At 39.7% G+C, this 15,857-nt stretch overlaps 1 protein-coding gene across 1 annotated transcript in view; it reads left to right on the plus strand.

Annotated features, from left to right (window-relative positions):
- The first annotated feature begins 383 nt into the window (after positions 1-383).
- The window catches only part of Yes1 (YES proto-oncogene 1, Src family tyrosine kinase), a 45,792-nt gene continuing 30,318 nt past the window's right edge, over positions 384-15,857 (plus strand). The window contains exon 1 of the mRNA XM_051190927.1: positions 384-445. The gene's annotated coding sequence lies outside the window, so the exon portion shown is untranslated. The remainder of the gene's footprint in view (positions 446-15,857) is intronic.

Raw genomic sequence — 15,857 nt, forward strand, 5'->3', positions numbered from 1 at the left:
TTCCTCCTCACGCCCCCTCAGGCGCCCGCCTGGCCCCCGCCGCCATGTTGGGCTGGCAGGCGTGACACCGCCTGGCCTCCCAGCCGCCCGCCGACCCCGCACCGAGATCCGGCGCCGGAAGGCGCTCCAGGCGGGGCAGCCGGGCGCGAGTTCCGGTGAGCGGGCGCGCGCAGGTAGCCGCAGCCCCCGCCCCGCGCGCGGCCGCCCCCGTCGGGAGCGGAGGGGCGGGGCCGGCGGCGAGAGGAGGAGAGAGGGAGGCCGCGGGGTGCGGGCGCCCGGCAATTCCCTCCTCCACAAGTAACGCGTCCCGGCCGGCCGTGCCGTCGTCGCTGCCTCCCGGCGCCCGGCGAGCAGGAGGCGGAGAAGGGAGAAGGCCCCGCGGGCGTCCGCCTCGGCCCGCCACCTCCTCCCCGCAGCCACCCGCGCGAGTGCGGCCAGAGGGCAGGTAAGCTCGTGGCGGGGCCTCACCACGCAGGCTGCGGACCCCGGCGGGCAGCGCTAGGCCCCGGCGTCCGTCCTCCCGCTCCCCCGCTTCTCGAGGCGCCGCCGCTCCTGCCGCTGTCCGCCTGCGGGGCCGGGAGTCGGGAAGTTGTGGAGAAACTTCTCCCCTCCCCCGGTCCGGCCGGCGGGCGGGCGGGCGTGTCTCGCGGGCGCGCTACCTGCTTGCCCCCAGCCTCGGTCCCCGCCCCGTCCAGTCCTTCCCGATCCTGCCAGAGTCCTCCTAGTGGTCCAGCCCACGTCGGGGCCGCTGCTGACCCTGCGTCCGAAGGACGTGGGGTCATTCTCGAGTGAGGTCCAGCGGGGGCAGGGGAGTGGCCCCTTCTTGTCGGGTCCCCTGACGCCCGCAGCAACTGTCCAGAGGCGGGACCCGGACGTGGGGGGGGGGGGACGGAGGGGTTTGTGCGTGGTGATTGAAAACCGCGACGAGTTTATAAAGTTTTCTTTTGTTTGGGGTTGAGGGTGTTGGGAAATGCTATGTTCAGCGGCCACTTTTAAGGTGCCATGCCACTCTGCCTCCTGTTGGGTTCGGCTCTCTATCCTGTGTTAATGGAAATTTTGTTTTGAGAGTGCGTTTTTCTTCTTGATAATTGCTCCCAGCTTTTGCTTTATTGGACATGGGGAAGAGTTGTTTTAAGAAAGTGGGAGTATCGTTTTTGGTATAGGGACTGCTGTAATGAATGGAGCACAGCGCGGTTTTGATGGGTTTTTGTTTTTGACATAAGTGATTGAAACAGCCATGGATGATTAATGAAAGTTATCGAAGTAAATAAACGAAAAGTCTGCAGTACAGCCACAACTTTGCAGTTTTGTCGTTTATTATGTGTGTCCCGAGCTTTGTTTTCACAGGATACAGTGGTGTAGTATATTCGTGCATTATCGTGTGAAATTACTGTACCAAAAGTATCTTGACAATTGAAAGTATATTTAGACATCCTGTTAAATTTCTAAATTTAAAATATTACTAAGTGTGAGTATGTGACTATATGAATTTAATTTAAAGTACATATCAAATATATTAACAAGCACAATGGTTGTGGATAGGAAACAGATAAGGGATGTTAAATTAAAAGCCAAAGCTCTTATATGCATCACATAGGAGAGAACACAAACTGTAGGAAAGTTGTTCGCTAGGAATTTGTTTTCTTCTTCTTGCCATGTCAACATTTACCTTATCATATTTTTTGGATACCAGCAAAACCTCAGTGAAGAATTTAGATACTGGTTGACCTTTCAGAGGGACCTAAATTTGAAGGAAAAAAAAAAAAAAAAAAGGATTGCCTTTGATCGAAACCTGAATATAAGACCGTTTGATTCCAAGTTTCCAGTATAAAAGATAGAAGGGCTTTTAAAATAATGTACTTTGCCATAACCACGGTAATGTTATCATAGCTTTAATTTTGCAGCTAGTTTTTGCTGACTTCACAAACCACAAAATTGACTTCTTTCTTTTAACTGAAAGTGAAATTATAGCCCTGACCTGTCTTCCTGGGAGAGGTATAGAATTTGTCTTATGGTCAAAGGATAGTATTAATATGTAGTCAAAAATTTGTTATTAATTGAGGAAATTCTCCAAAAACATCATTGTCTATGCAAATAAAATTCTACATCATTGTGTTTAGAAGTAAAAGAACACATTGAAAGATCAGTGATCCAGGACAAGTGAAATTTTACTAATCCTTGTTTATTTGTAGTTCAAATTTTCTTAGTTCTAGTAGTAAATAGCTTGTTACTATGGGTGATTTTTCTTTAAAATATATTTAGTTCCTTTTACCATTATTTAGGAAAGAAGCCTAAGTAGATTTTTTTTTTTTTATTTTGAAGAGCATCGATAAAAGCTGATGTCTAGAAATGTAAACTTAGTGATAAAACTATTATTTAAAAAGAACTACAAGGAAGTAATTTGCTTAAAAACAAAGATTGGGAGGAAGGGAGGCAGCTGTGATAAGCTACTTCTGAAGTATTAGGAAAGTTTTTTTTTAACTTTGGGATCATGGAGGTGTTCTTAATATAATTCAGCAAGTCATACATTTGTACCTGGGTTTTATGTTTTATATGAAAATATTTTTAAGAAGCCTAAGTGTAATGCAGTATAGATGTAGTGTGGGTTAAATTAATAATTTAACTTTTGGTATACCTTGGTTTCCGGTCAACATCCTTGAATCTTTCCCCTCTTTGTTAAAAACTTTAATCATTGGTGACTGACTTTAGAACACTCCTTTGGCTCTCCTTTACTAACAGGTTTAGATTTCCTGCATCATAACTGTCATATACTAGCTTGTGTATATAACTAACTGCCTTGAAAATACTACACACTTGGAAATGTACAATAATGAGAGGATATTGAAAAAAGTATTTCTCATAGAGTTCTGGGGTTTTGTTAATGCTATTTTAATATTTTGAGAGAAGGCATTGTGCTTTTCTAATGTTAAATTAAAGTAATAAGTAATAATCAAAGTGTTTATTGAATGGATGGGTGTTGTTCTGTTATCAAGTACCTACTTTTGAATAATTAGGGTACCATGACAAAGTTGAAATAGTAAGTCTTGACTTTCATTCAGTCCCCCCCAACAGTAATGCTTTAACTAAAATATTTCAGTGTTAGTTTTGATATTCTCACGATTCTTATTATGTAGTATTTTTTTCTTTATTTACACTTTATGAAGTATGTAGAGTCAGAAGGAACAATATACTTTTGTTGCAGAAGAAAGCAGTGACTGGTGTTTCAGAGAGGCAGAGTTGTTGCTTGATGCTGCTTTATTTATTCTGTGTAATGGTTTGCTGTTTTAGCTGTTGATTTTGTTGTTTCATATTGTTGTAACGGAGCACTGAAGAAGAGATTGCAACTCTGCCAAATTCTTATGTCACAGGAACTTTGACATGTTGTAAAGGTGATGTTTGTTACTCTGGCCTTTTGTGAATATTTACAGGAAGTTTTAGTAAGATCTTCCATTGTTCAGAGGGCTACATGACTAGGTCACCTTTGTTTCACATTTAAACTGGTTTATGATATAAATACAAGTCCTCTAGTAAGGTCCAGCTGCTTATCTAAAGGAAATACTTTGTTCCTATATAAGTATCTTGGTGTCGTAACCAGTACCGTGTACAGCCATTTGTGTATGGCTACCGTAGGGTATATATTTTCTTTTTTCTGTCTCAGCTGCTCCAGTGCCACAATTAGCTGAGTATTGCTCAGCTGCAGCTGCTGGGTGATTATGAGCCATCCAGCTCCTGTCTAAACTCAGAGGCAGATTTAGCAAAAGGAGCTATAGTAACAGTCAGGATAGAAAGAGAAGAACCAGTGCTGCTGCCTGTGTCATTTGAGCAAGTCTGTGCCAAGGCATCCTTGGCTGCCACAGCACTACTATTCTCTTGGGACCAGCCAACTTGATGGCAGTGTATCTTGCTCTGAGTTGAGCTCTACACACAAGATTAGGAAGCATATTACAAGAAAGATGGAGGGTCCTAGGATTACAAAGTATATTGTGATATACTGAAGGCCTGAATTATAAGCCTCAGTGCCTCATCTCCTTGCCTGCAATGCTCTTCAGTATCTCTTTTTGGGTTTCAAGAAGCATTTAAGGTATTTCGTTTTGCTTTAACTACTGTTGCTATTTAGAAGAATGACAGGGTTGCTGATGTACCACTGTACATCCCTCAAGAGGGATTAGTTCTAGAACTAGCTACCCATAGCTTATCCCTGTTGTCTGGATTTTGAAAGTCGAAATCCAAAATTCTTTTTCCTACTGTTGGTTTTGAGAACATAAGCCTTGACAAGTACAGTACTTGTTATGGTAGTCTGTCTGTATTCCCACCTACTGGGGATGGGAGGATTGGGAATTCAAAACCAGCCTAAACCATTTATTAGTATGTTGTCTCAAAAGTAAAAGAAGAAAGCAACATACAAATACAGTATGAGCTATGTATGGGAAACTTTAAACTGGAAGATGCCATGAGCAAATTTTGTTGCCTCTGCAATGATAATCGAAGCATCTTAAACTGCTTTTTTTTTTTTTTTTTTTTTTTTTTTTACAGTTATCTACTGAAAACGTAGGGACAATTCCTTTTACTAATTCTGGCAATACTGGGTGGTTCAGGGTTTGGCTAATTTGAGGTGGGGATTAGACAGAGTTCAAATATGCATAAACCTAAGGAAGGAAGAGATATAGAAGACTGTTGGACATAATCAAGTATTTGTTGCTATTAGGTCCCTTAATGAGAGACTGGTAAGATATTCTCTTCCTTTGTGTTACACAAAGCTCATATGACAAAACATATCCCTTAAAATTATAATTTCTTTCTGTTGCTGTTGTGGTTGAAATAGTGTTCCTACAGGGCTTTTTTAGTAATCCACAGTAAAGCATTTTTGAAAAAGCTCTTTTATTTATTATTTATTTAGATGTGGGGTGTGTGTGTGTGTGTGTGTGTGTGTGTGTGTGTGTGTGTGTGTGTGTGTGTAGCTTTCTTTCCTTCCATCATGTGGGTTCTGGGACTAAACTCACTGTTAATTTGATCAGCTATCTCAAGAAATAATCTTTGAATTGTATCAAAGATGTGGTTTGGGGTGTAACCACATGACTATTACTATGGACTTTTAAAATCAATAACAAACATTTTATGTGTGTCTTTACTACAAAAATAGTAAAATTAGCTTAGTGCTTTTTTATAGATTGAAGTTAAATAATGTTAGGCAAAATACCAATGTACATAAAATAAGAATAAATGAATTATTTAAAAATTTTTGTTCTGCATTTTATAAACTAATTTAAAATAATCCTGCAAATGAGAATTTTAATTTTTTGTTTTCTTTATAAACTTAAAATCTCTTTATAGTTTAAAGTTAAACTACTCTTTAAGAAAGAATATTTTACAGTTTTGACATGTTGGTCATTAGCCTAGCCTTTAATGTCAGAACCATCTCTCCAGCCCTATTCTTTTACAATTTTAATGAATATAGAAAGTCTCAAGTTCTAAAAATAATCCTGGTTTTTATCTGAAATACATTTGGTAATTTATCATACTAAAACTGACAATTTTATTGTTCGGTTTGTTTCTCCCTAGGATGAAAGGAAAGAGATATGCTCATTTGCTGTGGTGTGTGTAAAGGAATGCATAGTTCTGGGACACATTATGTTGGGTTTTCTGGGGGTGGGGTGGGCAGGAAATGCAGGAAGGAAAGTGCTGACCACTGAAACGTCAAGATTGTCTGGTTTTCAGCCCGTGTTGCTAACAATGTATATATAGAGTCTTAGGTTGTTTCCTCATTCTCTGTCTCTCTCTCTCTGTCCCTCTTTCTCTCTGTCTTTTAAATAATTTTCAGTTTCTTATCATTCAAGAGCAGTTGAAGTGAGGTAGAGTTGATGGCTTACATATAAATTAATACTTAGAATTGTTTTGAGGCAGATTTATTGAAGTCTAACCTTTGTTCTCATGCGATTAGTCTTTTACAGATAAGGATACCTTAAAGTAATAGCAGTCAGGCATATGGAAAGGAGCAGAGAAGGAAAATATGATATAATGAGGAAAGAACAAAAAATGATGAACTTTTGTAAGGACATGCTTTATTTGTTTATTTATTTATTTTTAATTAGCGTTCAACATTTCCCTTATGACAGTGACTAGTTCCACAGCTTTGTCAGTTTAGTATACTAAACTGACCTAAAGTAAGAGGTTTTTGAGCCAGATGTTTCCTAATAACATTTTAGTATTATATAATACGTAAAATGTTACTTTTGCTATTGTTGATAAATTTTGATAAATTTGATAAATTTTTGTGAAAATGTTTTAGCCTAAAGTTTAGAATAAAATTAGGTTTCCGGTACATAAAAATGATAAAGAAAAATAAATAAAATTAAAATAATAATTCATGGGCTTTGCAATGAATTTTCTCAAGCAAATACAATGTTATTCCATTCATTAAGTGGACACTCTATGATGTGACAAAGACTGTGCTATAACCTGCTGCTTTCTGGAGAATCATGGTTGGTAGAATTGGCTATGATTATGTGGCTGCTATAAATTTTATAAATTGGTAGACATTTTTAGTGTGATAATCTATTTTGGATTTTGGATTTTGATGCTTGTGGTTGTTTGCATAGGAATGGCTCCCATAGATTCATGTATTTGAATGCTTGGTCACTAGGAAATGGTATTATTAGGAGGTGTGGTCTTACTGGAGTAGGTGTGTCTTTGTTGGAGAAAGTGTGTCATGGGGGGGCTTTGAGGTCTAAGATGCTCAAGCCTGGCCAGTGTGTCAAGTCTCTTCCTGCTGCCTGAGGATCCAGATGTAGAACTCACAGCTTCTCCAGCAAGCATGTCTGCTTGCACACTGCCCATGATGATAATATAATGGACTAAACCTCTGATCTTGCAAGCCATCCCCAATCATGTTTTCCTTTATAGGAGTTGCCAAGGTCATGGTGTCTCTTCACAGCAATAAAAACCCTAAGTAAGACAGTGGTGTTAAGTGTGTGATACTTTTGAAACTTTGTTTTTTGAAATAGGTTTCCTCTTAACCCAGTCACAAAAAAAGGAACATGGTATGTACTTGCTCATATATGAATTTTAGACCCAGAACAAAGGATCACCAGCCTATAATTCACACCGCCAGAGGAACTAGGATACAAGGTGGATTCTAAGAGATTCATATGATGCAGAAGGGGGGAAGGGGCAAGTTCTCCAGAGCACATGGGGAGTGGGGGGGGGCAGTGAGTGGAGAGGGAACTAGGAGAAAGAGAAGGGGAAAAGAGGAAAGCACGTGGGACTAGGAAGATGGAGTCAGGGGAGGAATAGAAGACAGGAGAGAGGAAGGAGAAGACAGGAGAAGGGGAAGGAGGGAGGGAGAGAGAGAGAGACAGACAGACATAAAAGAGGGAGCCCTTATAGAATTGAAGAGAAAACTGAACCTAAAGAAATGTCCAGAGACCTACAAGACTGACTCCAACTCACAATTTGAGCAACAGTGGAAAGGCTACCGTAAATGCCCTTCCCTGATAATGAGATTGATGACTAACTTATCTACCATCATGGAGCCCTCATCTAGTAGATGATGGAAACAGAAGCAAACACCCACAACTAAACACTGAGCTGAACTGGAATCCAGATGCAGAGAGGGAGGACAAGACCACACTGCTGAAACACATAGAGACAGCTGACCTGAAAAGAGGAGGAGGAGCTAACAGGCCCACAGATTGATAGCTGGGAATCCAGCATTGTACTGACTCAGACCCCCTGAACATGGGTCTCAGAAGGACTGAGCAGTCTAAGGGCCCTTAGACAGTGGAACCAGGATATATTCCTGGTGCACAAAAGGACCTTGTGGACACATCCCCCATGGAGGGATACTCCCTTAACCTAGAGGCAGGAGAGAAGTCCAAGTCCCTACTTCAAATGGCTTGACAGATTTAGGTGACCCCTCCTGGATGACATCACCCTACAAGTGGAGTGTGGGGGGGTGCATGTGAGGAGGGGAGAGAAGGGAAGGGAGAAGAAGGGAGGGAGAGGGAACTGGGACCGATATGTAAAATAAAAAAAGAAGAAGAAGAAAAAAAAGAAAGAAATAGGTTTCCTCTGTGGACCTGGCTGTCTTGGAGCTTGATCTATAGACCAAGCTGGCCTTGAACTCAGAAATATGTCTGTCTCTTCCTCCAAGATGCTGGGATTTATAGGTATGAACCACCACTGTCCAGCATAAATTGATTTCTTTCTTTTTCTTTTTTTTTTTTTTTTTTTTCTTTTCAGGAGATGGTTTCTCTGCCTCCCAAGTGCTGGGATTAAAGGGGAGTCCAATCACTGCCTGGCTAGAAATTGATTTCTTAACTGTACTTTAACTGTATGTTAGCTGTGATATCAGTTACCAGATAATTATTGGCTATTTGGATGAGGACATTGCCACACTGTAACAGGAAAATAGCTAATGTCATTAAAATTCAGATTTAATTTTTAAAAATTTTGGTTATTGTGTGTATATGAATTCATGATGGGAGGAAGCTTGCCTGCCACAGCATGTATCTGGAGGTCAAAGGACCAAAGGACACCTTATGGAGTAGTCTCTCTCCTCCCACCTTTATGGGGATTTTTGGGGATTAAACTCAGGTCACCAGGTTTACATGGGAAGCATCTTTACCCAATGAGCCATCTTGCTGGCCCAGGTTTAGTTTAGTTTTTTGTTGTGTTTATATATATATATATATATACATACATACATATATATATATATATATGACAAAGTGTAAACTCCTTGATAAGGGTATTTATTTTTCCTTAAACAAATAATTAAAAATTGGAACACAACAAACATGGGTATTAGAAGTCTTCACTTTTGAAGGTTTGCAGAATAGATTTCCTGGTAGGAAAAAAAAAAATAAAATTGCAAGTAGGTTGTGTTCCCAGTTTATTATTTTTTTGAGATTGGAATGTTTTCCCAGAATGTCTTTATCTATAATGTATCTGGTTAGATTTCTATGTAGCCCATTAAAAATTATCCCATAAAACCCTCAGAAACAGGTATAGTAACAGTGTTTTGGTAGTAAAATTAATTTTAATTTCCATTTGCCACAGAAATGACCCAGTAATTAAATAAGTTGGATATTGTCATGTCCCAAAGAAACCTGGGATAGATCTCACTATATTCTCAACTGCATCACCCTCTCTAAACCTCTCCTTCCCAAGTGCCCGGCTTCTGTTTCCCTTCCTCTTGCTTCAGATTCCTGATAACTCAGCCATTTTGGCTATGTTCCCACTTGGTCTCCTGGCTTACTCCTGGCCACTTGACCCATGGCTCCCTGTCTTGTTCTGCTTGCCACCCTCCTACTTTTTCTCTCTCACTTGCTCCCCTTCCCCACCCCACTTCTCTTGTGGCCTGGTTCAGTTTTTGTCTGCTGGCCATACTCAGTCCGAGCCCTTCAAGATGCCTCTGGCTGTTCTCTCCCTCAGATCTATAATAAACTTCCTCAGCTATATCTTGGAACAGTCATGTCTGTTGTGATTATTCTTCCTGCCAGCCTGGTCCCAGAGCTGTGTCAGCCCAAAATAAACATTCAAACGTTATATTAATCATGAAACTGTTGGCCATTGACTAGACTTTCTTATTGGCTAACCCATCTCTATCAATACAAGTATTCCATGTGATCTTACCTTACTGAAGAGAAGATCTGGACCTCTTACTCCTCTCATGCCCTACATCTCAAATTCTCATCTCCTAGTCCCACTAATCTTGCTTCCCTATTGGCCAGCAGTGCTTTATTCATCAACCAATAAGACAAACATATACAGAAGACATCTCTTTTCTTTCTAAATAAAAAGGGTTATAACTTTAACCTAGTCAAATTATATATAATAGAACAGTTGTCAAGAATTATAGTTACAATATTTAGTTCATTAACATTTATCAAAACTTAAAGAAAATATTCTGTCATCTGTCCTATCTTTGTGAGTCTAAAGTCTTATGTGTAATTTGTCTTTAATCCTAACTAAGGAAAACTATAACCATAACTGCCTTCATTTCCATCAATGACCACAGATGGATAGCATATAAACTCTAGAAATGACAGAGACATCTCGCTACCTGGATAGTCATCCAAAGTTCTTTTGTAAATTGGTGAGTCCATCTTCAGCCCAAGGGTCACAGTGTATCTGGCAGACTTCTCAGCAAAGCAGGAAATTTTAAATTGTTCCATTCACGCACACACATGCACTCGCGCAGAGAGGCTTATTATTAATTATGAGTGTCTGCTCTTGGTTTGGCTTACTAGCCAACTTTCTTAACTTAACCTGTCTACCTTTTCCCTCTGGGCTTTTATCTCTTACTGCCCCCTGTCTGCCCCCTGACATCCTACTCTTCCTTATCCACTTGTTGCTCCTCCTCCTTCCTTGGTTATCCTTCTGTTCATACTCTTTACCTGCTAGCCCTGCCTGTCTTTTGCTCCTACCTCACTCTTTGCCATTCAGCTCTTTATTAAACCATCAGATGTTTTAGCCAGGCACAGTAATACAGCTTCACAGAGTTAAACAAGTGCAGCATAAACAAAAGTCACACATCTTAAAATAATATTTCCCAACAGTGTGGTGAGGAGGGAGGGAGGGAGAGAGAGAGAGAGAGAGAGAGAGAAAATTGAGTACTTGCACTCAGGTAAATACCTGCCAAACTATGTGTGTGGTAATCAGGGGACAGTTTTAAGGAGTTGATTCTTTCCTTCTGTCACATAGGCATGTATCCCAGGGAATCAAACAAACTTAGTCATTAGGTTTGGTGCCAAATGTCTTTATTTGCTAAGCCATCTTATCAGGTTTGTTATGCTAATTTTCAGATTCACTCCCTGGCACTGTAAAAATTAATTAAAACAACAGCATTTAGGTTTTCCATTTACATAAATGCTTATTAGAGAGAAAATTGATAATCATGTATCACATTTAAAACATTTGGAACTAGGGTTTTAACTTGGTGGTAACAGTTGTGTGCTTATCACATGAGGTACCAGATTCAATCCCCAGCATCAAGAAAAGAAAATTACAACAGTATTTTCCATCAAAATAATCACATATATATAAATACCCTAGTTAGCTTTAACTGTTAACCTGATAGCATAGGGTCACTCAAAAAGGGAGTCTCCCTCCAGTGAGGTATTGCTCAGATCATATTGGTCTGTAGTCATGTATGTTAGGTATTGTCTGATTGTTGATTGACATGAGAGAGCCTAGTCCACTGTGGCAGGTAGGTGGTCCTGGGTTATTTAAGAAAGCTAGCTAAGCTTGAGCCAACCAGGAAGCAGTGTTCCTTAATGGCTTCTGTTTCAGATTCCTGTTTGAGTTCCTGCCCTCATTTCCCCACAGTGATGGACAGTGACCTATGAGCTGAAATAAGCCCTTCCATCCCTTAAGCAGAATATTTATCACAGCAGCAGAACTAGAGCACAAAATAATTATTTCTGGTTATGTTCTATAAAGTCACTGCTAACATTAAGTTATCTGCCACTGAACGTTTGTTCCTTAGGGGAAACCCAGAGTTAGGTTCATAGGAGCTTTTGTAAATAAACTGTAACTGTTGTATGTGTGCTTTGGTTTAAAAGCACCTTAATGTACTTTATTGATTTGATAATATCAAACTCAAAAAATAACTTTTAATTCATGTCTAAATGCAGTTTTTTTTTAACACTTGTTTTTCTCTGTTAGACACATTTGTATATTTTTATTTATTTTTGGACTTTTTAGATAGGGTCTCTTTCACAGCTCAGTGATTGACTAGACTGGCCAGCAAGTTCCTAATGATCCTCCTGTCTCTTCCTCCATGTTGTATATCAGTTTCCTCTGAGATTAAAGCCTTCTATTTCGGAGGGAACCTTAAGATACAGGATGTGAAAAAGGAAAATGAAGCAACAGGATGTTTTAAGAGGAGGTGAAACACTCCATCCTGCAGGGGAGCTCCTTAGATAGGAAGTAAACTCAAAGTAGCTTCTGGAAGTCTCTTAAACTGACCAGATTCTTCGAGGGTACCCTAAGCAGTAAAGTCTCAAGACAAGCCAAAATACCTATATAAGAATGTCTGATCACTTGGCTGTCTTGAAGAGACTCAGACCAACCTAGCTGCCTAAAAGAATAGCTGTTTATAAGAGGTTCAGACAGTGGACTACCAGGAAGGGACACTATCTTTTGAGCTGCCTGCAGGCTGTGCGATATGCTCCAGCTTTCCAGCTTCCTATCTGGGATGGACTTTTGGTAATGTAGCTGTCTTTAAGTCATTTCTGGTCTTATGAATAAGTCCTTACCCATATTCCTATAAGTAACCCCAGTAACATTTGTTAGTTGACCAAGTTGGACTTTGGTAGTATCTGGACTTGATCTGTCATTGGTTCCCTGTCTAGGATGAGTAGACATTTATTATTGCCTTCTCAGGAATAGTGCCATACAATACTCCCCAGCACTGAGACTGCAAGTATGTTCTGCCACCCTGGTTTCTATGTGGATGCTCAAGATAAAAACTCTGGTCTTCACACTTGGGTAACAAATACTTTGCTGAGTTGAGTTATTTCCATACCTCCTTCTTGCACTTATGCATACTTCAGTATGAACTCTCAACATTTAAACAGCAAAATCAATAAAATGCATAAAAAGGAAAAGGAATGCACTAAAAGCTACATAAAGGACACTCAAGAAAACAATGGGTCACCTTGTTTTACTTATGCCAGAAATATATGCATCTGTCAACTCAGTGTTTTGACAGACTTTTGAAAGTCCTTGAGTATTGATTCTGTGAGTGCCAATGTACTAAGAGATTGGATGATCATGTGTGTGTTAATAATGACATTTATAGTAGTGAATATTGCAGAATGCTTTTTGAGCTAACCATAATAACAATAAACAAGTTGGCTTAGTTCCTTGAGTGCATTGCTTAAACTTAGCAGTCATCTAGTATCTCTTCACTGTAGGACAAGAAGAGAAGAAGAAAATGGTTTCATGTTTGGTAGTGTGGCAGAGAAGGAAATCACCCCCATTCCATCAACTCTCATCAACTCTCCCATCTTTGAATCCTGGTGGTTTTGGTAATTGCTCTGTAGAGGACAGCCTCCTGCCAGTAAGACCAGTATTCTAAAAGTTCAAAAGAGAAAAGAAACATGTCATCTCTTATTGGCTTATTTCTTCTATGATACAGTAAGAAGAGTTATAATTCTCTTGACTGATGCTCATTGCTTTACCTTGAGAGTTAAATTAATAAATCAAAACATCCAAGTTTGGACAGGTTGTATTGTTTAGTATAAAGTTCATCATAAGTCATGACACATTTTGATTCAAAACATGGTGCCTGGACCTTAACAGTTAGCCCTGTGTTATCTATATCCTAAGATACAGCCAATTTGTGTGTCATATAGGGGCTAGGGATATAGCTCAATGATAAAGCACTTGCTCATATCACCTAAGGCTCTGGGTTCAATCTCTAGTACCACAGGTGGTAGGTGTTGAAACAAACTACATCTGTACTAAACAGGAGGGCTTCCCTTGTCATTATTACATGAACAATATATTCTAAAATTATTTATATAACACTTGTGTATTATTAGCTAATAGAGGTAAAGGTAACAAAAGTATATGTGAGAAAGTATATAAGTTAAATGTACAGGGTTCACCCTTTTTTATAAGAGACTTAAGAGCCCATAGATTTTGTCACCTTGATTCATAATTTGAATTATTGGTACCATTCCTCCATGGATACTGAGAGTCTCTATGATGATTACAAATCTGGGCATGGTGGAAGGCAAAATTATGACTCCCCAAGATGATCACATCCTGTGAACTCCAGGAATGTGTGACTATATTACATTGCTTTAGTCTGTTTTTGTTACTAACAAAACAGTGACTGGCAGTCTATAGAAACTAAGAGTTTATTCAACACATGATCTGAAGACTGGGAGTGTCCAAGGATGAAGGGTTGTATCTGAAGACTTTGATGATGGTAACCCTGTAGAGTCCTGGGGTGGCACACAGCATCACATGGGAAGTGGGGTATATAAAAGATAGGCTGAAGGTGTTGATAAAAGACCTACTCTGGAAACAAGCTATTGGCTTATTAATGAAAGAATATTTCAACCCATTCAAAGGAGGAGCCTTTCATGATTTTCTCAAACATCTTAGGAGTCCTACTCAGTCTGTATCACCTCTTAATCCCTCACAATTTCATCATGAGCTTTGGTGAGAACATTTAGATATACTGTTTCAGTAACTTTTCCAATACATAAAATAAAAGGGGTGTATTTTGGCTCATAGTTAGTTCAAGGGAACAGTTTGTTACAATAGGGACATCCTGACTATAGCTGACTTGAGGCAGCTGGTCACATTTCATCTGCAGTCAGGAAGCAGAGAGTGATAAATGTTTGTATTCAGCTTGATTTCTCCATTTTGAGTCAAGGACCCCAACTCATGTAATGATGCTGCCCAGTGGCTCTTCTCACCTAAACCCAATCTAAATAATATGCTACTGGCATGCCTAGAGGCTAACTTAATCTAGGTAAATCATTCACAAAAGGTTGGGTACAGACACACACATGTGTTTGCAGATGCAGTTAAGCTTCCTAACTGACTGAGAGTTTGCTTAAGTTTTGAAATAGTGAGTGCCTCCTGGGACATCTGGATAGACCCAATATATTAACAAAGATAGTTTTTTTAAATCTCTCTCATTCTCTCTCTCTCTCTCTCTCTCTCTCTCTCTCTCTCTCTCTCTCTCTCTCTCTGTGTGTGTGTGTGTGTGTGTGTGTGTGTGTGTGTGTGTGTGTGTGTATGTATTTCCATTCTAAAGTGGAACTTAAGTTTTTGGTTCAATTTTTTCTTTCGGAATATGTTAGTAACTTTTATTAAAAGTCTGCTTGTTGCTTAAGCTACCTAGTCAGATTTGTTCTTTCATTCTGAAGGGTTTTTTGGTTTGGTTTGGTTTTTGTGGTTTTTTTTTTTTTTTTTTTTTTTTTTTTTTTTTGTGACAAGGTTTCTCTTTATAGCCATCCTGGCCTGGAACTCACTTTGTAGACCAGGCTGGCCTCGAACTTAAGGGATCCAATGAATGCCTAGTAGACAATTTACCAGTTTCCAAAGAGTCTTTGAGTTTCTGGAAAAGAATGTATGTAGGCATCTGTTGTTAATTAGCCTTGCCTTTCATGTGTCAAAATACCTAAGAGAAGTCAATTAAAGGAAGAAAGGTTCATTTTGACTCACATTTTCAGAGGTTTAGTTCATGCATGGTCAGCCAGCTCTTTTACTTTGGGGCCAAGGTGAGGGACAACATCATGCCTGGAAGCATGTGGTAGATTACCTTATGGCATCCAGGAAGGAGAAAGAGAGATGAGGAGAAAGGGAGGAAAGAATGCAGATCAGGAACAAGATAAACCCTTCCCTGACATTCTCCTAATGACCTGCTTCCTGGTTTCTAGGTGGTTTCTACTCAACTTCTAGTGATACCCTTAAATTGTTAATTCATCATTGAGTTGATCAAGATCCTCAAGATCCAGTCATACAAATAATGTATTGAAACCAAAGGTAAAATTTTAGAACTTTACATCCAAGCTCTGGGAGATACTATCAGAGTTTCATCTTTCATCTCATTCCCATGAAGCTAGAACCTTGCAAGTCCTCCAAACTTCAAAGGACTGACCTTGCCTAAAGCATAGGGGTAAACAGGATGAGACTAGGGAAAAAGCCAAAGACTAGATAACCAGTATAGAGTAACCTGAGGGACCTTCAGGGGTCTTGGTCTTCTCAAGTTATATGTCCTGCAGGATACATCCATACTAATACAGTACATCTAAAGAAAACCCAGTAAAAAAAAGTGTGTGGGGGTAGATTAAAATACAATAAAAACATCCTAAAATATAAGTCCAGTT

This window comes from Phodopus roborovskii, unplaced genomic scaffold, assembly GCF_943737965.1.
Source record: "Phodopus roborovskii unplaced genomic scaffold, PHOROB, whole genome shotgun sequence".
NCBI classification, from domain to species: Eukaryota; Metazoa; Chordata; class Mammalia; order Rodentia; family Cricetidae; genus Phodopus; species Phodopus roborovskii.